The sequence below is a fragment of the Amblyomma americanum genome, chromosome 11 (genome assembly GCF_052857255.1).
Source record: "Amblyomma americanum isolate KBUSLIRL-KWMA chromosome 11, ASM5285725v1, whole genome shotgun sequence".
NCBI lineage: Eukaryota > Metazoa > Arthropoda > Arachnida > Ixodida > Ixodidae > Amblyomma > Amblyomma americanum.
This window is the reverse complement of record NC_135507.1, coordinates 110,921,451-110,948,788: the sequence shown is the minus strand read 5'-3', so window position 1 is coordinate 110,948,788 and position 27,338 is coordinate 110,921,451.

The window sequence follows — 27,338 nt, the reverse complement described above, 5'->3', positions numbered from 1 at the left end:
TAGACCGAAACGAGCTAAATCACCACACATCGGTTTTACAAGTGTTCCTCTGATACGCGTCAAAACTTTTTCTCTTATAACTGCGCGAAAAGCATGTATTCGTGCTTAATACACCGAAACAAGCTGTTTTGAACCGAAACGAGCTAAATCACAACACATCGGTTTTACAAGTGTCTCTCTAATACGCGTCAAAACTTTTTCTCTTATAACTGCGCGAAAAGCATGTATTCTTGCTTAATACAACGAAACAAGCTGTTTTAGACCGAAACGAGCTTAATCAAAACACATCGGTTTTACAAGTGTCCCTGTGACACGCGTCAAAATGTTTTCTCTTATAACTGCGCGAAAAGCATGTATTCTTGCTTAATACAGCGAAACAAGCTGTTTTAGACCGAAACGAGCTAAATCACAACACATCGGTTTTACAAGCGTTCCTCTGATACGCGTCAAAACTTTTTCTCTTATAACTGCGCGAAAAGCATGTATTCGTGCTTAATACGACGAAACAAGCTGTTTTAGACCGAAACGAGCTAAATCACAACACACCGGTTTTACAAGTGTTCCTCTAATACGCGTCAAAACTTTTTCTCTTATAACTGCGCGAAAAGCATGTATTCGTGCTTAATACAACGAAACAAGCTGTTTTAGACCAAAACGAGCTAGATCGGTTTTACAAGTGTCCATGTGATACGCGTCAAAACTTTTTCTCTTATAACTGCGCGAAAAGCATGTATTCGTGCTTAATACACCGAAACAAGTTGTTTTGGACCGAAACGAGCTAAATCACAATACATCGGCTTTACAAGTGTCTCTCTAATACGCGTCAAAACTTTTTCTCTTATAACTGCGCGAAAAGCATGTATTCTTGCTTAATACAACGAAACAAGCTGTTTTAGACCGAAACGAGCTTAATGAAAACACATCGGTTTTACAAGTGTTCCTCTGATACGCGTCTAAACTTTTTCTCTTATAACTGCGCGAAAAGCATGTATTCGTGCTTAATACGACGAAACAAGCTGTTTTAGACCGAAACGAGCTAAATCTGAACACATCGGTTTTACAAGTGTCCCTGTGACACGCGTCAAAACTTTTTCTCTTATAACTGCGCGAAAAGCATGTATTCTTGCTTAATACAGCGAAATTAGCTGTTTTAGACCGAAACGAGCTAAATCACCACACATCGGTTTTACAAGTGTTCCTCTGATACGCGTCAAAACTTTTTCTCTTATAACTGCGCGAAAAGCATGTATTCGTGCTTAATACAACGAAACAAGTTGTTTTAGACCGAAACGAGCTAAATCACAACACATCGGTTTTACAAGTGTCTCTCTAATACGCGTCAAAACTTTTTCTCTTATAACTGCGCGAAAAGCATGTATTCTTGCTTAATACAGCGAAACTAGCTGTTTAGACCGAAACGAGCTAAATCACAACACACCGGTTTTACAAGTGTTCCTCTGATACGCGTCAAAACGTTTTCTCTTATAACTGCGCGAAAAGCATGTATTCGTGCTTAGTCCAACGAAACAAGCTGTTTTAGACCGAAACGAGGTAAATCTGAAAACATCGGTTTTACAAGTGTCCCTGTGACATGCCTTTAAAACTTTTTCTCTTATAACTGCGCGAAAAGCATGTATTCGTGCTTAATACAACGAAACAAGCTGTTTTAGACCGAAACGAGGTAAATCTGAACACATCTGTTTTACAAGTGTCCCTGTGACATGCCTTTAAAACTTTTTCTCTTATAACTGCGCGAAAAGCATGTATTCGTGCTTAATACAACGAAACAAGCTGTTTTAGACCGAAACGAGCTAAATCTGAACACATCGGTTTTACAAGTGTCCCTGTGACACGCGTCAAAACTTTCTCTTATAACTGCGCGAAAAGCATGTATTCTTGCTTAATACAGCGAAACAAGCTGTTTTAGACCGAAACAAGCTAAATCACAACACATCGGTTTTACAAGTTTTCCTCTGATACGCGTCAAAACTTTTTCTCTTATAACTGCGCGAAAAGCATGTATTCGTGCTTAATACACCGAAACAAGCTGTTTTGGACCGAAACGAGCTAAATCACAACACATCGGTTTTACAAGTGTCTCTCTAATACGCGTCAAAACTTTTTCTCTTATAACTGCGCGAAAAGCATGTATTCTTGCTTAATACAACGAAACAAGCTGTTTTAGACCGAAACGAGCTTAATCAAAACACATCGGTTTTACAAGTGTCCCTGTGACACGCGTCAAAATTTTTTCTCTTATAACTGCGCGAAAAGCATGTATTCTTGCTTAATACAGCGAAACAAGCTGTTTTAGACCGAAACGAGCTAAATCACAACACATCGGTTTTACAAGTGTTCCTCTGATACGCGTCAAAACTTTTTCTCTTATAACTGCGCGAAAAGCATGTATTCGTGCTTAATACGACGAAACAAGCTGTTTTAGACCGAAACGAGCTAAATCACAACACACCGGTTTTACAAGTGTTCCTCTAATACGCGTCAAAACTTTTTCTCTTATAACTGCGCGAAAAGCATGTATTCGTGCTTAATACAACGAAACAAGCTGTTTTAGACCAAAACGAGCTAGATCGGTTTTACAAGTGTCCATGTGATACGCGTCAAAACTTTTTCTCTTATAACTGCGCGAAAAGCATGTATTCGTGCTTAATACACCGAAACAAGTTGTTTTGGACCGAAACGAGCTAAATCACAATACATCGGCTTTACAAGTGTCTCTCTAATACGCGTCAAAACTTTTTCTCTTATAACTGCGCGAAAAGCATGTATTCTTGCTTAATACAACGAAACAAGCTGTTTTAGACCGAAACGAGCTTAATGAAAACACATCGGTTTTACAAGTGTTCCTCTGATACGCGTCTAAACTTTTTCTCTTATAACTGCGCGAAAAGCATGTATTCGTGCTTAATACGACGAAACAAGCTGTTTTAGACCGAAACGAGCTAAATCTGAACACATTGGTTTTACAAGTGTCCCTGTGACACGCGTCAAAACTTTTTCTCTTATAACTGCGCGAAAAGCATGTATTCTTGCTTAATACAGCGAAATTAGCTGTTTTAGACCGAAACGAGCTAAATCACCACACATCGGTTTTACAAGTGTTCCTCTGATACGCGTCAAAACTTTTTCTCTTATAACTGCGCGAAAAGCATGTATTCGTGCTTAATACAACGAAACAAGCTGTTTTAGACCGAAACGAGCTAAATCACAACACATCGGTTTTACAAGTGTCTCTCTAATACGCGTCAAAACTTTTTCTCTTATAACTGCGCGAAAAGCATGTATTCTTGCTTAATACAGCGAAACTAGCTGTTTAGACCGAAACGAGCTAAATCACAACACACCGGTTTTACAAGTGTTCCTCTGATACGCGTCAAAACTTTTTCTCTTATAACTGCGCGAAAAGCATGTATTCGTGCTTAGTCCAACGAAACAAGCTGTTTTAGACCGAAACGAGGTAAATCTGAAAACATCGGTTTTACAAGTGTCCCTGTGACATGCCTTTAAAACTTTTTCTCTTATAACTGCGCGAAAAGCATGTATTCGTGCTTAATACAACGAAACAAGCTGTTTTAACCGAAACGAGGTAAATCTGAACACATCTGTTTTACAAGTGTCCCTGTGACATGCTTTTAAAACTTTTTCTCTTATAACTGCGCGAAAAGCATGTATTCGTGCTTAATACAACGAAACAAGCTGTTTTAGACCGAAACGAGCTAAATCTGAACACATCGGTTTTACAAGTGTCCCTGTGACACGCGTCAAAACTTTCTCTTATAACTGCGCGAAAAGCATGTATTCTTGCTTAATACAGCGAAACAAGCTGTTTTAGACCGAAACAAGCTAAATCACAACACATCGGTTTTACAAGTTTTCCTCTGATACGCGTCAAAACTTTTTCTCTTATAACTGCGCGAAAAGCATGTATTCCTGCTTAATACAACGAAACAAGCTGTTTTAGACCGAAACGAGATAAATCACAACACATCGGTTTTACAAGTGTCTCTCTAATACGCGTCAAAACTTTTTCTTCTATAACTGCGCGTAAAGCATGTATTCGTGCTTAAATCAACGAAACAAGCTGTTTTAGACCGAAACTAGCTAAGTCTGAACACATCGGTTTTACAAGTGTCCCTGTGACACGCGTCAAAATTTTTTCTCTTATAACTGCGCGAAAAGCATGTATTCTTGCTTAATACAGCGAAACAAGCTGTTTTAGACCGAAACGAGCTAAATCACAACACATCGGTTTTACAAGTGTTCCTCTGATACGCGTCAAAACTTTTTCTCTTATAACTGCGCGAAAAGCATGTATTCGTGCTTAATACGACGAAACAAGCTGTTTTAGACCGAAACGAGCTAAATCACAACACACCGGGTTTTACAAGTGTTCCTCTAATACGCGTCAAAACTTTTTCTCTTATAACTGCGCGAAAAGCATGTATTCGTGCTTAATACAACGAAACAAGCTGTTTTAGACCAAAACGAGCTAGATCGGTTTTACAAGTGTCCATGTGATACGCGTCAAAATTTTTTTCTCTTATAACTGCGCGAAAAGCATGTATTCGTGCTTAGTCCAACGAAACAAGCTGTTTTAGACCGAAACGAGCCAAATCACAACACATCGGTATTACAAGTGTTCCACGTGATACTCGTCAAAACTTTTTCTCTTATTACTGCGCGAAAAGCACGTATTCTTGCTTAATAATACGAAACAGGTGTTTTTGACTTGAAAAGAGCTAAATCACCACACATCGGATTTACAAGTGTTCCTCTGATACGCGTCAAAACTTTTTCTCTTATAACTGCGCGAAAAGCATGTATTCTTGCTTAATACAACGAAACAAGCTGTTTTAGACCGAAACGAGCTTAATCAAAACACATCGGTTTTACAAGTGTTGATCTGATACGCGTCTAAACTTTTTCTCTTATAACTGCGCGAAAAGCATGTATTCGTGCTTAATACGACGAAACAAGCTGTTTTAGACCGAAACGAGCTAAATCTGAACACATCGGTTTTACAAGTGTTCCTCTGATACGCGTCAAACTTTTTCTCTTATAACTGCGCGAAAAGCATGTATTCTTGCTTAAAACAACGAAACAAGCTGTTTTATACCAAAACGAGCTGTATCTGAACACATCGGTTTTACAAGTGTCATGTGATACGCGTCAAAACTTTTTCTCTTATAACTGCGCGAAAAGATTGTATTCGTGCTTAATACAACGAAACAAGCTGTTTTAGACCGAAACGAGCTAAATCACAACACATCGGTTTTACAAGTGTTCCTCTGATACGCGTCAAAACTTTTTCTCTTATAACTGCGCGAAAAGCATGTATTCGTGCTTAATACGACGAAACAAGCTGTTTTAGACCGAAACGAGCTAAATCTGAACACATCGGTTTTACAAGTGTCCTTATGACACGCGTCAAAACTTTTTCTCTTGTAACTGCGCGAAAAGCATGTATTCTTGCTTAATACAGCGAAACAAGCTGTTTTAGACCGAAACGAGCTAAATCACAACACATCGGTTTTACAACTGTTCCTCTGATACGCGTAAAAACTTTTTCTTTTATAACTGCGCGAAAAGCATGTATTCGTGCTTATTACAACGAAACAAGCTGTTTTAGACCGAAACGAGCTAAATCACAACACATCGGTTTTACAAGTGTCTCTCTAATACGCGTCAAAACTTTTTCTTCTATACCTGCGCGTAAAGCATGTATTCGTGCTTAATACAACAAAACAAGCTGTTTTAGACCGAAACAAGCTAAATCTGAACACATCAGTTTTACAAGTGTCCCTGTGACACGCGTCAAAACTTTTTCTCTTATAACTGCGCGAAAAGCATGTATTCCTGCTTAATACAGCGAAACAAGCTGTTTTAGACCGAAACGAGCTAAATCACAACACATCGGTTTTACAAGTGTCTCTCTAATACGCGTCAAAACTTTTTCTTCTATAACTGCGCGTAAAGCATGTATTCGTGCTTAAATCAACGAAACAAGCTGTTTTAGACCGAAACGAGCTAAATCTGAACACATCGGTTTTACAAGTGTCCCTGTGACACGCGTCAAAATTTTTTCTCTTATAACTGCGCGAAAAGCATGTATTCTTGCTTAATACAGCGAAACAAGCTGTTTTAGACCGAAACGAGCTAAATCACAACACATCGGTTTTACAAGTTTTCCTCTGATACGCGTCAAAACTTTTTCTCTTATAACTGCGCGAAAAGCATGTATTCTTGCTTAATACAACGAAACAAGCTGTTTTAGACCGAAACGAGCTAAATCACAACACATCGGTTTTACAAGTATTCCTCTGATACGCGTCTAAGCTTTTTCTCTTATAACTGCGCGAAAAGCATGTATTCGTGCTTAATACAGCGAAACAAGCTGTTTTAGACCGAAACGAGCTAAATCACAACACATCGGTTTTACAAGTGTCTCTCTAATACGCGTCAAAACTTTTTCTCTTATAACTGCGCGAAAAGCATGTATTCTTGCTTAATACAGCGAAACTAGCTGTTTAGACCGAAACGAGCTAAATCACAACACACCGGTTTTACAAGTGTTCCTCTGATACGCGTCAAAACTTTTTCTCTTATAAATGCGCGAAAAGCATGTATTCGTGCTTAGTCCAACGAAACAAGCTGTTTTAGACCGAAACGAGGTAAATCTGAAAACATCGGTTTTACAAGTGTCCCTGTGACATGCCTTTAAAACTTTTTCTCTTATAACTGCGCGAAAAGCATGTATTCGTGCTTAATACAACGAAACAAGCTGTTTTAGACCGAAACGAGGTAAATCTGAACACATCTGTTTTACAAGTGTCCCTGTGACATGCCTTTAAAACTTTTTCTCTTATAACTGCGCGAAAAGCATGTATTCGTGCTTAATACAACGAAACAAGCTGTTTTAGACCGAAACGAGCTAAATCTGAACACATCGGTTTTACAAGTGTCCCTGTGACACGCGTCAAAACTTTCTCTTATAACTGCGCGAAAAGCATGTATTCTTGCTTAATACAGCGAAACAAGCTGTTTTAGACCGAAACAAGCTAAATCACAACACATCGGTTTTACAAGTTTTCCTCTGATACGCGTCAAAACTTTTTCTCTTATAACTGCGCGAAAAGCATGTATTCCTGCTTAATACAACGAAACAAGCTGTTTTAGACCGAAACGAGATAAATCACAACACATCGGTTTTACAAGTGTCTCTCTAATACGCGTCAAAACTTTTTCTTCTATAACTGCGCGTAAAGCATGTATTCGTGCTTAAATCAACGAAACAAGCTGTTTTAGACCGAAACTAGCTAAGTCTGAACACATCGGTTTTACAAGTGTCCCTGTGACACGCGTCAAAATTTTTTCTCTTATAACTGCGCGAAAAGCATGTATTCTTGCTTAATACAGCGAAACAAGCTGTTTTAGACCGAAACGAGCTAAATCACAACACATCGGTTTTACAAGTGTTCCTCTGATACGCGTCAAAACTTTTTCTCTTATAACTGCGCGAAAAGCATGTATTCGTGCTTAATACGACGAAACAAGCTGTTTTAGACCGAAACGAGCTAAATCACAACACACCGGTTTTACAAGTGTTCCTCTAATACGCGTCAAAACTTTTTCTCTTATAACTGCGCGAAAAGCATGTATTCGTGCTTAATACAACGAAACAAGCTGTTTTAGACCAAAACGAGCTAGATCGGTTTTACAAGTGTCCATGTGATACGCGTCAAAATTTTTTTATCTTATAACTGCGCGAAAAGCATGTATTCGAGCTTAGTCCAACGAAACAAGCTGTTTTAGACCGAAACGAGCCAAATCACAACACATCGGTATTACAAGTGTTCCACGTGATACTCGTCAAAACTTTTTCTATTATTACTGCGCGAAAAGCACGTATTCTTGCTTAATAATAAGAAACAAGGTGTTTTTGACTTGAAAAGAGCTAAATCACCACACATCGGATTTACAAGTGTTCCTCTGATACGCGTCAAAACTTTTTCTCTTATAACTGCGCGAAAAGCATGTATTCTTGCTTAATACAACGAAACAAGCTGTTTTAGACCGAAACGAGCTTAATCAAAACACATCGGTTTTACAAGTGTTGATCTGATACGCGTCTAAACTTTTTCTCTTATAACTGCGCGAAAAGCATGTATTCGTGCTTAATACGACGAAACAAGCTGTTTTAGACCGAAACGAGCTAAATCTGAACACATCGGTTTTACAAGTGTTCCTCTGATACGCGTCAAAACTTTTTCTCTTATAACTGCGCGAAAAGCATGTATTCTTGCTTAAAACAACGAAACAAGCTGTTTTATACCAAAACGAGCTGTATCTGAACACATCGGTTTTACAAGTGTCATGTGATACGCGTCAAAACTTTTCTCTTATAACTGCGCGAAAAGATTGTATTCGTGCTTAATACAACGAAACAAGCTGTTTTAGACCGAAACGAGCTAAATCACAACACATCGGTTTTACAAGTGTTCCTCTGATACGCGTCAAAACTTTTCTCTTATAACTGCGCGAAAAGCATGTATTCGTGCTTAATACGACGAAACAAGCTGTTTTAGACCGAAACGAGCTAAATCTGAACACATCGGTTTTACAAGTGTCCTTGTGACACGCGTCAAAACTTTTTCTCTTGTAACTGCGCGAAAAGCATGTATTCTTGCTTAATACAGCGAAACAAGCTGTTTTAGACCGAAACGAGCTAAATCACAACACATCGGTTTTACAAGTATTCCTCTGATACGCGTAAAAACTTTTTCTTTTATAACTGCGCGAAAAGCATGTATTCGTGCTTATTACAACGAAACAAGCTGTTTTAGACCGAAACGAGCTAAATCACAACACATCGGTTTTACAAGTGTCTCTCTAATACGCGTCAAAACTTTTTCTTCTATACCTGCGCGTAAAGCATGTATTCGTGCTTAATACAACAAAACAAGCTGTTTTAGACCGAAACAAGCTAAATCTGAACACATCGGTTTTACAAGTGTCCCTGTGACACGCGTCAAAACTTTTTCTCTTATAACTGTGCGAAAAGCATGTATTCCTGCTTAATACAGCGAAACAAGCTGTTTTAGACCGAAACGAGCTAAATCACAACACATCGGTTTTACAAGTGTCTCTCTAATACGCGTCAAAACGTTTTCTTCTATAACTGCGCGTAAAGCATGTATTCGTGCTTAAATCAACGAAACAAGCTGTTTTAGACCGAAACGAGCTAAATCTGAACACATCGGTTTTACAAGTGTCCCTGTGACACGCGTCAAAATTTTTTCTCTTATAACTGCGCGAAAAGCATGTATTCTTGCTTAATACAGCGAAACAAGCTGTTTTAGACCGAAACGAGCTAAATCACAACACATCGGTTTTACAAGTTTTCCTCTGATACGCGTCAAAACTTTTTCTCTTATAACTGCGCGAAAAGCATGTATTCTTGCTTAATACAACGAAACAAGCTGTTTTAGACCGAAACGAGCTAAATCACAACACATCGTTTTACAAGTATTCCTCTGATACGCGTCTAAACTTTTTCTCTTATAACTGCGCGAAAAGCATGTATTCGTGCTTAATACAGCGAAACAAGCTGTTTTAGACCGAAACGAGCTAAATCACAACACATCGGTTTTACAAGTGTTCCTCTGATACGCGTCAAAACTTTTTCTTCTATAACTGCGCGAAAAGCATGTATTCTTGCTTAAAACACTGAAACAAGCTGTTTTATACCAAAACGAGATGTATCTGAACACATCGGTTTTACAAGTATCCACGTGATACTCGTCAAAACTTTTTTCTCTTATAACTGCGCGAAAAGCATGTATTCGTGCTTAGTCCAACGAAACAAGCTGTTTTAGACCGAAACGAGGTAAATCTGAACACATCGGTTTTACAAGTGTCCCTGTGACAAGCCTTTAAAACTTTTTCTCTTATAACTGCGCGAAAAGCATGTATTCTTGCTTAATACAGCGAAACAAGCTGTTTTAGACCGAAACGAGCTAAATCACAACACATCGGTTTTACAAGTTTTCCTCTGATACGCGTCAAAACTTTTTCTCTTATAACTGCGCGAAAAGCATGTATTCGTGCTTAATACGACGAAACGAGCTGTTTTAGACCGAAACGAGCTAAATCACCACACATCGGTTTTACAAGTGTTCCTCTGATACGCGTCAAAACTTTTTCTCTTATAACTGCGCGAAAAGCATGTATTCGTGCTTAATACACCGAAACAAGCTGTTTTGGACCGAAACGAGCTAAATCACAACACATCGGTTTTACAAGTGTCTCTCTAATACGCGTCAAAACTTTTTCTCTTATAACTGCGCGAAAAGCATGTATTCTTGCTTAATACAACGAAACAAGCTGTTTTAGACCGAAACGAGCTTAATCAAAACACATCGGTTTTACAAGTGTCCCTGTGACACGCGTCAAAATTTTTTCTCTTATAACTGCGCGAAAAGCATGTATTCTTGCTTAATACAGCGAAACAAGCTGTTTTAGACCGAAACGAGCTAAATCACAACACATCGGTTTTACAAGTGTTCCTCTGATACGCGTCAAAACTTTTTCTCTTATAACTGCGCGAAAAGCATGTATTCGTGCTTAATACGACGAAACAAGCTGTTTTAGACCGAAACGAGCTAAATCACAACACACCGGTTTTACAAGTGTTCCTCTAATACGCGTCAAAACTTTTTCTCTTATAACTGCGCGAAAAGCATGTATTCGTGCTTAATACAACGAAACAAGCTGTTTTAGACCAAAACGAGCTAGATCGGTTTTACAAGTGTCCCTGTGACACGCCTTTAAAACTTTTTCTCTTATAACTGCGCGAAAAGCATGTATTCGTGCTTAATACAACGAAACAAGCTGTTTTAGACCGAAACGAGCTAAATCTGAACACATCGGTTTTACAAGTGTCCCTGTGACACGCGTCAAAACTTTCTCTTATAACTGCGCGAAAAGCATGTATTCTTGCTTAATACAGCGAAACAAGCTGTTTTAGACCGAAACAAGCTAAATCACAACACATCGGTTTTACAAGTTTTCCTCTGATACGCGTCAAAACTTTTTCTCTTATAACTGCGCGAAAAGCATGTATTCCTGCTTAATACAACGAAACAAGCTGTTTTAGACCGAAACGAGATAAATCACAACACATCGGTTTTACAAGTGTCTCTCTAATACGCGTCAAAACTTTTTCTTCTATAACTGCGCGTAAAGCATGTATTCGTGCTTAAATCAACGAAACAAGCTGTTTTAGACCGAAACTAGCTAAGTCTGAACACATCGGTTTTACAAGTGTCCCTGTGACACGCGTCAAAATTTTTTCTCTTATAACTGCGCGAAAGGCATGTATTCTTGCTTAATACAGCGAAACAAGCTGTTTTAGACCGAAACGAGCTAAATCACAACACATCGGTTTTACAAGTGTTCCTCTGATACGCGTCAAAACTTTTTCTCTTATAACTGCGCGAAAAGCATGTATTCGTGCTTAATACGACGAAACAAGCTGTTTTAGACCGAAACGAGCTAAATCACAACACACCGGTTTTACAAGTGTTCCTCTAATACGCGTCAAAACTTTTTCTCTTATAACTGCGCGAAAAGCATGTATTCGTGCTTAATACAACGAAACAAGCTGTTTTAGACCAAAACGAGCTAGATCGGTTTTACAAGTGTCCATGTGATACGCGTCAAAATTTTTTTCTCTTATAACTGCGCGAAAAGCATGTATTCGTGCTTAGTCCAACGAAACAAGCTGTTTTAGACCGAAACGAGCCAAATCACAACACATCGGTATTACAAGTGTTCCACGTGATACTCGTCAAAACTTTTTCTCTTATTACTGCGCGAAAAGCACGTATTCTTGCTTAATAATACGAAACAAGGTGTTTTTGACTTGAAAAGAGCTAAATCACCACACATCGGATTTACAAGTGTTCCTCTGATACGCGTCAAAACTTTTTCTCTTATAACTGCGCGAAAAGCATGTATTCTTGCTTAATACAACGAAACAAGCTGTTTTAGACCGAAACGAGCTTAATCAAAACACATCGGTTTTACAAGTGTTGATCTGATACGCGTCTAAACTTTTTCTCTTATAACTGCGCGAAAAGCATGTATTCGTGCTTAATACGACGAAACAAGCTGTTTTAGACCGAAACGAGCTAAATCTGAACACATCGGTTTTACAAGTGTTCCTCTGATACGCGTCAAAACTTTTTCTCTTATAACTGCGCGAAAAGCATGTATTCTTGCTTAAAACAACGAAACAAGCTGTTTTATACCAAAACGAGCTGTATCTGAACACATCGGTTTTACAAGTGTCATGTGATACGCGTCAAAACTTTTTCTCTTATAACTGCGCGAAAAGATTGTATTCGTGCTTAATACAACGAAACAAGCTGTTTTAGACCGAAACGAGCTAAATCACAACACATCGGTTTTACAAGTGTTCCTCTGATACGCGTCAAAACTTTTTCTCTTATAACTGCGCGAAAAGCATGTATTCGTGCTTAATACGACGAAACAAGCTGTTTTAGACCGAAACGAGCTAAATCTGAACACATCGGTTTTACAAGTGTCCTTGTGACACGCGTCAAAACTTTTTCTCTTGTAACTGCGCGAAAAGCATGTATTCTTGCTTAATACAGCGAAACAAGCTGTTTTAGACCGAAACGAGCTAAATCACAACACATCGGTTTTACAAGTGTTCCTCTGATACGCGTAAAAACTTTTTCTTTTATAACTGCGCGAAAAGCATGTATTCGTGCTTATTACAACGAAACAAGCTGTTTTAGACCGAAACGAGCTAAATCACAACACATCGGTTTTACAAGTGTCTCTCTAATACGCGTCAAAACTTTTTCTTCTATACCTGCGCGTAAAGCATGTATTCGTGCTTAATACAACAAAACAAGCTGTTTTAGACCGAAACAAGCTAAATCTGAACACATCGGTTTTACAAGTGTCCCTGTGACACGCGTCAAAACTTTTTCTCTTATAACTGCGCGAAAAGCATGTATTCCTGCTTAAATCAACGAAACAAGCTGTTTTAGACCGAAACGAGCTAAATCTGAACACATCGGTTTTACAAGTGTCCCTGTGACACGCGTCAAAATTTTTTCTCTTATAACTGCGCGAAAAGCATGTATTCTTGCTTAATACAGCGAAACAAGCTGTTTTAGACCGAAACGAGCAAAATCACAACACATCGGTTTTACAAGTTTTCCTCTGATACGCGTCAAAACTTTTTCTCTTATAACTGCGCGAAAAGCATGTATTCTTGCTTAATACAACGAAACAAGCTGTTTTAGACCGAAACGAGCTAAATCACAACACATCGGTTTTACAAGTATTCCTCTGATACGCGTCTAAGCTTTTTCTCTTATAACTGCGCGAAAAGCATGTATTCGTGCTTAATACAGCGAAACAAGCTGTTTTAGACCGAAACGAGCTAAATCACAACACATCGGTTTTACAAGTGTCTCTCTAATACGCGTCAAAACTTTTTCTCTTATAACTGCGCGAAAAGCATGTATTCTTGCTTAATACAGCGAAACTAGCTGTTTAGACCGAAACGAGCTAAATCACAACACACCGGTTTTACAAGTGTTCCTCTGATACGCGTCAAAACTTTTTCTCTTATAACTGCGCGAAAAGCATGTATTCGTGCTTAGTCCAACGAAACAAGCTGTTTTAGACCGAAACGAGGTAAATCTGAAAACATCGGTTTTACAAGTGTCCCTGTGACATGCCTTTAAAACTTTTTCTCTTATAACTGCGCGAAAAGCATGTATTCGTGCTTAATACAACGAAACAAGCTGTTTTAGACCGAAACGAGGTAAATCTGAACACATCTGTTTTACAAGTGTCCCTGTGACATGCCTTTAAAACTTTTTCTCTTATAACTGCGCGAAAAGCATGTATTCGTGCTTAATACAACGAAACAAGCTGTTTTAGACCGAAACGAGCTAAATCTGAACACATCGGTTTTACAAGTGTCCCTGTGACACGCGTCAAAACTTTCTCTTATAACTGCGCGAAAAGCATGTATTCTTGCTTAATACAGCGAAACAAGCTGTTTTAGACCGAAACAAGCTAAATCACAACACATCGGTTTTACAAGTTTTCCTCTGATACGCGTCAAAACTTTTTCTCTTATAACTGCGCGAAAAGCATGTATTCCTGCTTAATACAACGAAACAAGCTGTTTTAGACCGAAACGAGATAAATCACAACACATCGGTTTTACAAGTGTCTCTCTAATACGCGTCAAAACTTTTTCTTCTATAACTGCGCGTAAAGCATGTATTCGTGCTTAAATCAACGAAACAAGCTGTTTTAGACCGAAACTAGCTAAGTCTGAACACATCGGTTTTACAAGTGTCCCTGTGACACGCGTCAAAATTTTTTCTCTTATAACTGCGCGAAAAGCATGTATTCTTGCTTAATACAGCGAAACAAGCTGTTTTAGACTGAAACGAGCTAAATCACAACACATCGGTTTTACAAGTGTTCCTCTGATACGCGTCAAAACTTTTTCTCTTATAACTGCGCGAAAAGCATGTATTCGTGCTTAATACGACGAAACAAGCTGTTTTAGACCGAAACGAGCTAAATCACAACACACCGGTTTTACGTGTTCCTCTAATACGCGTCAAAACTTTTTCTCTTATAACTGCGCGAAAAGCATGTATTCGTGCTTAATACAACGAAACAAGCTGTTTTAGACCAAAACGAGCTAGATCGGTTTTACAAGTGTCCATGTGATACGCGTCAAAATTTTTTTCTCTTATAACTGCGCGAAAAGCATGTATTCGTGCTTAGTCCAACGAAACAAGCTGTTTTAGACCGAAACGAGCCAAATCACAACACATCGGTATTACAAGTGTTCCACGTGATACTCGTCAAAACTTTTTCTCTTATTACTGCGCGAAAAGCACGTATTCTTGCTTAATAATACGAAACAAAGTGTTTTTGACTTGAAAAGAGCTAAATCACCACACATCGGATTTACAAGTGTTCCTCTGATACGCGTCAAAACTTTTTCTCTTATAACTGCGCGAAAAGCATGTATTCTTGCTTAATACAACGAAACAAGCTGTTTTAGACCGAAACGAGCTTAATCAAAACACATCGGTTTTACAAGTGTTGATCTGATACGCGTCTAAACTTTTTCTCTTATAACTGCGCGAAAAGCATGTATTCGTGCTTAATACGACGAAACAAGCTGTTTTAGACCGAAACGAGCTAAATCTGAACACATCGGTTTTACAAGTGTTCCTCTGATACGCGTCAAAACTTTTTCTCTTATAACTGCGCGAAAAGCATGTATTCTTGCTTAAAACAACGAAACAAGCTGTTTTATACCAAAACGAGCTGTATCTGAACACATCGGTTTTACAAGTGTCATGTGATACGCGTCAAAACTTTTTCTCTTATAACTGCGCGAAAAGATTGTATTCGTGCTTAATACAACGAAACAAGCTGTTTTAGACCGAAACGAGCTAAATCACAACACATCGGTTTTACAAGTGTTCCTCTGATACGCGTAAAAACTTTTTCTTTTATAACTGCGCGAAAAGCATGTATTCGTGCTTATTACAACGAAACAAGCTGTTTTAGACCGAAACGAGCTAAATCACAACACATCGGTTTTACAAGTGTCTCTCTAATACGCGTCAAAACTTTTTCTTCTATACCTGCGCGTAAAGCATGTATTCGTGCTTAATACAACAAAACAAGCTGTTTTAGACCGAAACAAGCTAAATCTGAACACATCGGTTTTACAAGTGTCCCTGTGACACGCGTCAAAACTTTTTCTCTTATAACTGCGCGAAAAGCATGTATTCCTGCTTAATACAGCGAAACAAGCTGTTTTAGACCGAAACGAGCTAAATCACAACACATCGGTTTTACAAGTGTCTCTCTAATACGCGTCAAAACTTTTTCTTCTATAACTGCGCGTAAAGCATGTATTCGTGCTTAAATCAACGAAACAAGCTGTTTTAGACCGAAACGAGCTAAATCTGAACACATCGGTTTTACAAGTGTCCCTGTGACACGCGTCAAAATTTTTTCTCTTATAACTGCGCGAAAAGCATGTATTCTTGCTTAATACAGCGAAACAAGCTGTTTTAGACCGAAACGAGCTAAATCACAACACATCGGTTTTACAAGTTTTCCTCTGATACGCGTCAAAACTTTTTCTCTTATAACTGCGCGAAAAGCATGTATTCTTGCTTAATACAACGAAACAAGCTGTTTTAGACCGAAACGAGCTAAATCACAACACATCGGTTTTACAAGTATTCCTCTGATACGCGTCTAAACTTTTTCTCTTATAACTGCGCGAAAAGCATGTATTCGTGCTTAATACAGCGAAACAAGCTGTTTTAGACCGAAACGAGCTAAATCACAACACATCGGTTTTACAAGTGTTCCTCTGATACGCGTCAAAACTTTTTCTTCTATAACTGCGCGAAAAGCATGTATTCTTGCTTAAAACACTGAAACAAGCTGTTTTATACCAAAACGAGATGTATCTGAACACATCGGTTTTACAAGTATCCACGTGATACTCGTCAAAACTTTTTTCTCTTATAACTGCGCGAAAAGCATGTATTCGTGCTTAGTCCAACGAAACAAGCTGTTTTAGACCGAAACGAGGTAAATCTGAACACATCGGTTTTACAAGTGTCCCTGTGACAAGCCTTTAAAACTTTTTCTCTTATAACTGCGCGAAAAGCATGTATTCTTGCTTAATACAGCGAAACAAGCTGTTTTAGACCGAAACGAGCTAAATCACAACACATCGGTTTTACAAGTTTTCCTCTGATACGCGTCAAAACTTTTTCTCTTATAACTGCGCGAAAAGCATGTATTCGTGCTTAATACGACGAAACAAGCTGTTTTAGACCGAAACGAGCTAAATCACCACACATCGGTTTTACAAGTGTTCCTCTGATACGCGTCAAAACTTTTTCTCTTATAACTGCGCGAAAAGCATGTATTCGTGCTTAATACACCGAAACAAGCTGTTTTGGACCGAAACGAGCTAAATCACAACACATCGGTTTTACAAGTGTCTCTCTAATACGCGTCAAAACTTTTTCTCTTATAACTGCGCGAAAAGCATGTATTCTTGCTTAATACAACGAAACAAGCTGTTTTAGACCCAAACGAGCTTAATCAAAACACATCGGTTTTACAAGTGTCCCTGTGACACGCGTCAAAATTTTTTCTCTTATAACTGCGCGAAAAGCATGCATTCTTGCTTAATACAGCGAAACAAGCTGTTTTAGACCGAAACGAGCTAAATCACAACACATCGGTTTTACAAGTGTTCCTCTGATACGCGTCAAAACTTTTTCTCTTATAACTGCGCGAAAAGCATGTATTCGTGCTTAATACGACGAAACAAGCTGTTTTAGACCGAAACGAGCTAAATCACAACACACCGGTTTTACAAGTGTTCCTCTAATACGCGTCAAAACTTTTTCTCTTATAACTGCGCGAAAAGCATGTATTCGTGCTTAATACAACGAAACAAGCTGTTTTAGACCAAAACGAGCTAGATCGGTTTTACAAGTGTCCATGTGATACGCGTCAAAATTTTTTTCTCTTATAACTGCGCGAAAAGCATGTATTCGTGCTTAGTCCAACGAAACAAGCTGTTTTAGACCGAAACGAGCCAAATCACAACACATCGGTATTACAAGTGTTCCACGTGATACTCGTCAAAACTTTTTCTCTTATTACTGCGCGAAAAGCACGTATTCTTGCTTAATAATACGAAACAAGGTGTTTTTGACTTGAAAAGAGCTAAATCACCACACATCGGATTTACAAGTGTTCCTCTGATACGCGTCAAAACTTTTTCTCTTATAACTGCGCGAAAAGCATGTATTCTTGCTTAATACAACGAAACAAGCTGTTTTAGACCGAAACGAGCTTAATCAAAACACATCGGTTTTACAAGTGTTGATCTGATACGCGTCTAAACTTTTTCTCTTATAACTGCGCGAAAAGCATGTATTCGTGCTTAATACGACGAAAGAAGCCGTTTTAGACCGAAACGAGCTAAATCTGAACACATCGGTTTTACAAGTGTTCCTCTGATACGCGTCAAAACTTTTTCTCTTATAACTGCGCGAAAAGCATGTATTGTTGCTTAAAACAACGAAACAAGCTGTTTTATACCAAAACGAGCTGTATCTGAACACATCGGTTTTACAAGTGTCATGTGATACGCGTCAAAACTTTTTCTCTTATAACTGCGCGAAAAGATTGTATTCGTGCTTAATACAACGAAACAAGCTGTTTTAGACCGAAACGAGCTAAATCACAACACATCGGTTTAACAAGTGTTCCTCTGATACGCGTCAAAACTTTTTCTCTTATAACTGCGCGAAAAGCATGTATTCGTGCTTAATACGACGAAACAAGCTGTTTTAGACCGAAACGAGCTAAATCTGAACACATCGGTTTTACAAGTGTCCTTGTGACACGCGTCAAAACTTTTTCTCTTGTAACTGCGCGAAAAGCATGTATTCTTGCTTAATACAGCGAAACAAGCTGTTTTAGACCGAAACGAGCTAAATCACAACACATCGGTTTTACAAGTGTTCCTCTGATACGCGTAAAAACTTTTTCTTTTATAACTGCGCGAAAAGCATGTATTCGTGCTTATTACAACGAAACAAGCTGTTTTAGACCGAATCGAGCTAAATCACAACACATCGGTTTTACAAGTGTCTCTCTAATACGCGTCAAAACTTTTTCTTCTATACCTGCGCGTAAAGCATGTATTCGTGCTTAATACAACAAAACAAGCTGTTTTAGACCGAAACAAGCTAAATCTGAACACATCGGTTTTACAAGTGTCCCTGTGACACGCGTCAAAACTTTTTCTCTTATAACTGCGCGAAAAGCATGTATTCCTGCTTAATACAGCGAAACAAGCTGTTTTAGACCGAAACGAGCTAAATCACAACACATCGGTTTTACAAGTGTCTCTCTAATACGCGTCAAAACTTTTTCTTCTATAACTGCGCGTAAAGCATGTATTCGTGCTTAAATCAACGAAACAAGCTGTTTTAGACCGAAACGAGCTAAATCTGAACACATCGGTTTTACAAGTGTCCCTGTGACACGCGTCAAAATTTTTTCTCTTATAACTGCGCGAAAAGCATGTATTCTTGCTTAATACAGCGAAACAAGCTGTTTTAGACCGAAACGAGCTAAATCACAACACATCGGTTTTACAAGTTTTCCTCTGATACGCGTCAAAACTTTTTCTCTTATAACTGCGCGAAAAGCATGTATTCTTGCTTAATACAACGAAACAAGCTGTTTTAGACCGAAACGAGCTAAATCACCACATCGGTTTTACAAGTATTCCTCTGATACGCGTCTAAACTTTTTCTCTTATAACTGCGCGAAAAGCATGTATTCGTGCTTAATACAACGAAACAAGCTGTTTTAGACCAAAACGAGCTAGATCGGTTTTACAAGTGTCCATGTGATACGCGTCAAAATTTTTTTCTCTTATAACTGCGCGAAAAGCATGTATTCGTGCTTAGTCCAACGAAACAAGCTGTTTTAGACCGAAACGAGCCAAATCACAACACATCGGTATTACAAGTGTTCCACGTGATACTCGTCAAAACTTTTTCTCTTATTACTGCGCGAAAAGCACGTATTCTTGCTTAATAATACGAAACAAGGTGTTTTTGACTTGAAAAGAGCTAAATCACCACACATCGGATTTACAAGTGTTCCTCTGATACGCGTCAAAACTTTTTCTCTTATAACTGCGCGAAAAGCATGTATTCTTGCTTAATACAACGAAACAAGCTGTTTTAGACCGAAACGAGCTTAATCAAAACACATCGGTTTTACAAGTGTTGATCTGATACGCGTCTAAACTTTTTCTCTTATAACTGCGCGAAAAGCATGTATTCGTGCTTAATACGACGAAACAAGCTGTTTTAGACCGAAACGAGCTAAATCTGAACACATCGGTTTTACAAGTGTTCCTCTGATACGCGTCAAAACTTTTTCTCTTATAACTGCGCGAAAAGCATGTATTGTTGCTTAAAACAACGAAACAACCTGTTTTATACCAAAACGAGCTGTATCTGAACACATCGGTTTTACAAGTGTCATGTGATACGCGTCAAAACTTTTTCTCTTATAACTGCGCGAAAAGATTGTATTCGTGCTTAATACAACGAAACAAGCTGCTTTAGACCGAAACGAGCTAAATCACAACACATCGGTTTTACAAGTGTTCCTCTGATACGCGTCAAAACTTTTTCTCTTATAACTGCGCGAAAAGCATGTATTCGTGCTTAATACGACGAAACAAGCTGTTTTAGACCGAAACGAGCTAAATCTGAACACATCGGTTTTACAAGTGTCCTTGTGACACGCGTCAAAACTTTTTCTCTTGTAACTGCGCGAAAAGCATGTATTCTTGCTTAATACAGCGAAACAAGCTGTTTTAGACCGAAACGAGCTAAATCACAACACATCGGTTTTACAAGTGTTCCTCTGATACGCGTAAAAACTTTTTCTTTTATAACTGCGCGAAAAGCATGTATTCGTGCTTATTACAACGAAACAAGCTGTTTTAGACCGAAACGAGCTAAATCAAAACACATCGGTTTTACAAGTGTCTCTCTAATACGCGTCAAAACTTTTTCTTCTATACCTGCGCGTAAAGCATGTATTCGTGCTTAATACAACAAAACAAGCTGTTTTAGACCGAAACAAGCTAAATCTGAACACATCGGTTTTACAAGTGTCCCTGTGACACGCGTCAAAACTTTTTCTCTTATAACTGCGCGAAAAGCATGTATTCCTGCTTAATACAGCGAAACAAGCTGTTTTAGACCGAAACGAGCTAAATCACAACACATCGGTTTTACAAGTGTCTCTCTAATACGCGTCAAAACTTTTTCTTCTATAACTGCGCGTAAAGCATGTATTCGTGCTTAAATCAACGAAACAAGCTGTTTTAGACCGAAACGAGCTAAATCTGAACACATCGGTTTTACAAGTGTCCCTGTGACACGCGTCAAAATTTTTTCTCATATAACTGCGCGAAAAGCATGTATTCTTGCTTAATACAGCGAAACAAGCTGTTTTAGACCGAAACGAGCTAAATCACAACACATCGGTTTTACAAGTTTTCCTCTGATACGCGTCAAAACTTTTTCTCTTATAACTGCGCGAAAAGCATGTATTCTTGCTTAATACAACGAAACAAGCTGTTTTAGACCGAAACGAGCTAAATCACAACACATCGGTTTTACAAGTATTCCTCTGATACGCGTCTAAACTTTTTCTCTTACAACTGCGCGAAAAGCATGTATTCGTGCTTAATACAGCGAAACAAGCTGTTTTAGATCGAAACGAGCTAAATCACAACACATCGGTTTTACAAGTGTTCCTCTGATACGCGTCAAAACTTTTTCTTCTATAACTGCGCGAAAAGCATGTATTCTTGCTTAAAACAATGAAACAAGCTGTTTTATACCAAAACGAGATGTATCTGAACACATCGGTTTTACAAGTATCCACGTGATACTCGTCAAAACTTTTTCTCTTATAACTGCGCGAAAAGCATGTATTCGTGCTTAGTCCAACGAAACAAGCTGTTTTAGACCGAAACGAGGTAAATCTGAACACATCAGTTTTACAAGTGTCCCTGTGACAAGCCTTTAAAACTTTTTCTCTTATAACTGCGCGAAAAGCATGTATTCCTGCTTAATACAGCGAAACAAGCTGTTTTAGACCGAAACGAGCTAAATAACAACACATCGGTTTTACAAGTGTCTCTCTAATACGCGTCAAAACTTTTTCTTATATAACTGAGCGTAAAGCATGTATTCGTGCTTAAATCAACGAAACAAGCTGTTTTAGACCGAAACGAGCTAAATCTGAACACATCGGTTTTACAAGTGTCCCTGTGACACGCGACAAAATTTTTTTTCTTATAACTGCGCGAAAAGCATGTATTCTTGCTTAATACAACGAAACAAGCTGTTTTAGACCGAAACGAGCTAAATCAAAACACATCGGTTTTACAAGTATTCCTCTGATAAGCGTCTAAACTTTTTCTCTTATAACTGCGCGAAAAGCATGTATTCGTGCTTAATACGACGAAACAAGCTGTTTTAGACCGAAACGAGCTAAATCACCACACATCGGTTTTACAAGTGTTCCTCTGATACGCGTCAAAACTTTTTCTCTTATAACTGCGCGAAAAGCATGTATTCGTGCTTAATACACCGAAACAAGCTGTTTTGGACCGAAACGAGCTAAATCACAACACATCGGTTTTACAAGTGTCTCTCTAATACGCGTCAAAACTTTTTCTCTTATAACTGCGCGAAAAGCATGTATTCTTGCTTAATACAACGAAACAAGCTGTTTTAGACCGAAACGAGCTTAATGAAAACACATCGGTTTTACAAGTGTTGATCTGATACGCGTCTAAACTTTTTCTCTTATAACTGCGCGAAAAGCATGTATTCGTGCTTAATACGACGAAACAAGCTGTTTTAGACCGAAACGAGCTAAATCTGAACACATCGGTTTTACAAGTGTCCCTGTGACACGCGTCAAAACTTTTTCTCTTATAACTGCGCGAAAAGCATGTATTCTTGCTTAATACAGCGAAACTAGCTCTTTTAGACCGAAACGAGCTAAATCACTACACATCGGTTTTACAAGTGTTCCTCTGATACGCGTCAAAACTTTTTCTCTTATAACTGCGCGAAAAGCATGTATTCGTGCTTAATACAACGAAACAAGCTGTTTTAGACCGAAACGAGCTAAATCACAACACATCGGTTTTACAAGTATTCCTCTGATACGCGTCTAAACTTTTTCTCTTATAACTGCGCGAAAAGCATGTATTCGTGCTTAATACAGCGAAACAAGCTGTTTTAGACCGAAACGAGCTAAATCACAACACATCGGTTTTACAAGTGTTCCTCTGATACGCGTCAAAACTTTTTCTTCTATAACTGCGCGAAAAGCATGTATTCTTGCTTAAAACACTGAAACAAGCTGTTTTATACCAAAACGAGATGTATCTGAACACATCGGTTTTACAAGTATCCACGTGATACTCGTCAAAACTTTTTTCTCTTATAACTGCGCGAAAAGCATGTATTCGTGCTTAGTCCAACGAAACAAGCTGTTTTAGACCGAAACGAGGTAAATCTGAACACATCGGTTTTACAAGTGTCCCTGTGACAAGCCTTTAAAACTTTTTCTCTTATAACTGCGCGAAAAGCATGTATTCCTGCTTAATACAGCGAAACAAGCTGTTTTAGACCGAAACGAGCTAAATAACAACACATCGGTTTTACAAGTGTCTCTCTAATACGCGTCAAAACTTTTTCTTATATAACTGAGCGTAAAGCATGTATTCGTGCTTAAATCAACGAAACAAGCTGTTTTAGACCGAAACGAGCTAAATCTGAACACATCGGTTTTACAAGTGTCCCTGTGACACGCGTCAAAATTTTTTTTCTTATAACTGCGCGAAAAGCATGTATTCTTGCTTAATACAACGAAACAAGCTGTTTTAGACCGAAACGAGCTAAATCAAAACACATCGGTTTTACAAGTATTCCTCTGATAAGCGTCTAAACTTTTTCTCTTATAACTGCGCGAAAAGCATGTATTCGTGCTTAATACGACGAAACAAGCTGTTTTAGACCGAAACGAGCTAAATCACCACACATCGGTTTTACAAGTGTTCCTCTGATACGCGTCAAAACTTTTTCTCTTATAACTGCGCGAAAAGCATGTATTCGTGCTTAATACACCGAAACAAGCTGTTTTGGACCGAAACGAGCTAAATCACAACACATCGGTTTTACAAGTGTCTCTCTAATACGCGTCAAAACTTTTTCTCTTATAACTGCGCGAAAAGCATGTATTCTTGCTTAATACAACGAAACAAGCTGTTTTAGACCGAAACGAGCTTAATCAAAACACATCGGTTTTACAAGTGTTGATCTGATACGCGTCTAAACTTTTTCTCTTATAACTGCGCGAAAAGCATGTATTCGTGCTTAATACGACGAAACAAGCTGTTTTAGACCGAAACGAGCTAAATCTGAACACATCGGTTTTACAAGTGTCCCTGTGACACGCGTCAAAACTTTTTCTCTTATAACTGCGCGAAAAGCATGTATTCTTGCTTAATACAGCGAAACTAGCTCTTTTAGACCGAAACGAGCTAAATCACCACACATCGGTTTTACAAGTGTTCCTCTGATACGCGTCAAAACTTTTTCTCTTATAACTGCGCGAAAAGCATGTATTCGTGCTTAATACAACGAAACAAGCTGTTTTAGACCGAAACGAGCTAAATGACCACACATCGGTTTTACAAGTGTTCCTCTGATACGCGTCAAAACTTTTTCTCTTATAACTGCGCGAAAAGCATGCATTCTTGCTTAATACAGCGAAACAAGCTGTTTTAGACCGAAACGAGCTAAATCACAACACATCGGTTTTACAAGTGTTCCTCTGATACGCGTCAAAACTTTTTCTCGTATAACTGCGCGAAAAGCATGTATTCTTGCCTAATACAACGAAACAAGCTGTTTTAGACCGAAAGGAGCTTAATCAAAACACATCGGTTTTACAAGTGTTCCTCTGATACGCGTCAAAACTTTTTCTCTTATAACTGCGCGAAAAGCATGTATTCTTGCTTAATACAGCGAAACTAGCTGTTTAGACCGAAACGAGCTAAATCACAACACACCGGTTTTACAAGTGTTCCTCTGATACACGTCAAAACTTTTTCTCTTATAACTGCGCGAAAAGCATGTATTCTTGCTTAGTCCAACGAAACAAGCTGTTTTAGACGGAAACGAGGTAAATCTGAAAACATCGGTTTTACAAGTGTCCCTGTGACATGCCTTTAAAACTTTTTTTCTTATTACTGCGCGAAAAGCATGTATTCGTGCTTAATACAACGAAACAGGCTGTTTTAGACCGAAACGAGGTAAATCTGAACACATCGGTTTTACAAGTGTCCCTGTGACATGCCTTTAAAACTTTTTCTCTTATAACTGCGCGAAAAGCATGTATTCGTGCTTAATACAACGAAACAAGCTGTTTTAGACTGAAACGAGGTAAATCTGAACACATCGGTTTTACAAATGTCCCTGTGACACGCGTCAAAACTTTTTCTCTTATAACTGCGCGAAAAGCATGTATTCTTGCTTAATACAGCGAAACAAGCTGTTTTAGACCGAAACTAGCTAAGTCTGAACACATCGGTTTTACAAGTGTCCCTGTGACACACGTCAAAATTTTTTCTCTTATAACTGCGCGAAAAGCATGTATTCTTGCTTAATACAGCGCGACAAGCTGTTTTAGACCGAAACGAGCTAAATCACAACACATCGGTTTTACAAGTGTTCCTCTGATACGCGTCAAAACTTTTTCTCTTATAACTGCGCGAAAAGCATGTATTCTTGCTTAATACAACGAAACAAGCTGTTTTAGACCGAAACGAGCTTAATCAAAACACATCGGTTTTACAAGTGTTCCTCTGATACGCGTCTAAACTTTTTCTCTTATAACTGCGCGAAAAGCATGTATTCGTGCTTAATACGACGAAACAAGCTGTTTTAGACCGAAACGAGCTAAATCTGAACACATCGGTTTTACCAGTGTCCCTGTGACACGCGTCAAAACTTTTTCTCTTATAACTGCGCGAAAAGCATGTATTCTTGCTTAATACAGCGAAACTAGCTGTTTTAGACCGAAACGAGCTAAATCACCACACATCGGTTTTACAAGTGTTCCTCTGATACGCGTCAAAACTTTTTCTCTTATAACTGCGCGAAAAGCATGTATTCGTGCTTTATACAACGAAACAAGCTGTTTTAGACCGAAACGAGCTAAATCACAACACATCGGTTTTACAAGTATTCCTCTGATAAGCGTCTAAACTTTTTCTCTTATAACTGCGCGAAAAGCATGTATTCGTGCTTAATACGACGAAACAAGCTGTTTTAGACCGAAACGAGCTAAATCACCACACATCGGTTTTACAAGTGTTCCTCTGATACGCGTCAAAACTTTTTCTCTTATAACTGCGCGAAAAGCATGTATTCGTGCTTAATACACCGAAACAAGCTGTTTTGGACCGAAACGAGCTAAATCACAACACATCGGTTTTACAAGTGTCTCTATAATACGCGTCAAAACTTTTTCTCTTATAACTGCGCGAAAAGCATGTATTCTTGCTTAATACAACGAAACAAGCTGTTTTAGACCGAAACGAGCTTAATCAAAACACATCGGTTTTACGTGTTGATCTGATACGCGTCTAAACTTTTTCTCTTATAACTGCGCGAAAAGCATGTATTCGTGCTTAATACGACGAAACAAGCTGTTTTAGACCGAAACGAGCTAAATCTGAACACATCGGTTTTACAAGTGTCCCTGTGACACGCGTCAAAACTTTTTCTCTTATAACTGCGCGAAAAGCATGTATTCTTGCTTAATACAGCGAAACTAGCTGTTTTAGACCGAAACGAGCTAAATCACCACACATCGGTTTTACAAGTGTTCCTCTGATACGCGTCAAAACTTTTTCTCTTATAACTGCGCGAAAAGCATGTATTCGTGCTTAATACAACGAAACAAGCTGTTTTAGACCGAAACGAGCTAAATGACCACACATCGGTTTTACAAGTGTTCCTCTGATACGCGTCAAAACTTTTTCTCTTATAACTGCGCGAAAAGCATGCATTCTTGCTTAATACAGAGAAACAAGCTGTTTTAGACCGAAACGAGCTAAATCACAACACATCGGTTTTACAAGTGTTCCTCTGATACCCGTCAAAACTTTTTCTCGTATAACTGCGCGAAAAGCATGTATTCTTGCTTAATACAACGAAACAAGCTGTTTTAGACCGAAACGAGCTTAATCAAAACACATCGGTTTTACAAGTGTTCCTCTGATACGCTTCAAAACTTTTTCTCTTATAACTGCGCGAAAAGCATGTATTCTTGCTTAATACAGCGAAACTAGCTGTTTAGACCGAAACGAGCTAAATCACAACACACCGGTTTTACAAGTGTTCCTCTGATACACGTCAAAACTTTTTCTCTTATAACTGCGCGAAAAGCATGTATTCGTGCTTAGTCCAACGAAACAAGCTGTTTTAGACCGAAACGAGGTAAATCTGAAAACATCGGTTTTACAAGTGTTCCTGTGACATGCCTTTAAAACTTTTTCTCTT